Here is a 792-nt window from a genome sequence, read left to right as displayed (position 1 = left end):
TTGTGCCAGTACCATATTGTCTTGATTACTGTAGCTTTGTAGTATAGTCTGAAGTCAGGGAGTCTGATTCCTCCAGCTCCGTTTTTTTCCCTCATGACCGCTTTGGCTATTCGGGGTCTTTTGTGTCTCCATACAAATTTTAAGATTTTTTCTTCTAGTTCTGTAAAAATTGCCATTGGTAATTTGATAGGGATTGCATTGAATCTCTAGATTGCTTTAGGTAGTATAGTCATTTTCACAGTATTGAGTCTTCCAATCCAAGAATATGGTATATCTCGCCATCTGCTTGTATCATCTTCAATTTCTTTCAACAGTGTCTTATAGTTTTCTGCATACAGGTCTTTTGTCTCCTTAGGTAGGTTTATTCCTAGGTATTTTATTCTCTTTGTTTCAGTGGTAAATGGGAGTGTTTCCTTGATTTCTCTTTCAGATTTTTCATCATTAGTGTATAGGAATGCAAGAGATTTCTGTGCATTAATTTTGTATCCTGCAACTTTACCAAATTCATTGATTAGCTCTAGTAGTTTTCTGGTGGCATCTTTAGGATTCTCTATGTATAGTATCATGTCATCTGCAAACAGTGACAGTTTTACTTCTTTTCCAATCTGTATTCTTTTCATTTCTTTTTCTTCTCTGATTGCCATGGCTAGAACTTCCAAAACTATGTTGAATAACAGTGGCAAGAGTGGACATCCTTGTCTTGCTCCTGATCTTAGAGGAAATACTTTCAGTTTTTCACCACTGAGAATGATGTTTGCTGTGGGTTTGTTTTTTTTTTTTTTTTTTTTTTTG

The sequence above is a fragment of the Physeter macrocephalus genome, chromosome 2 (assembly GCF_002837175.3).
Source record: "Physeter macrocephalus isolate SW-GA chromosome 2, ASM283717v5, whole genome shotgun sequence".
NCBI lineage: Eukaryota > Metazoa > Chordata > Mammalia > Artiodactyla > Physeteridae > Physeter > Physeter macrocephalus.
Note: the sequence above shows the minus strand (reverse complement) of the source record.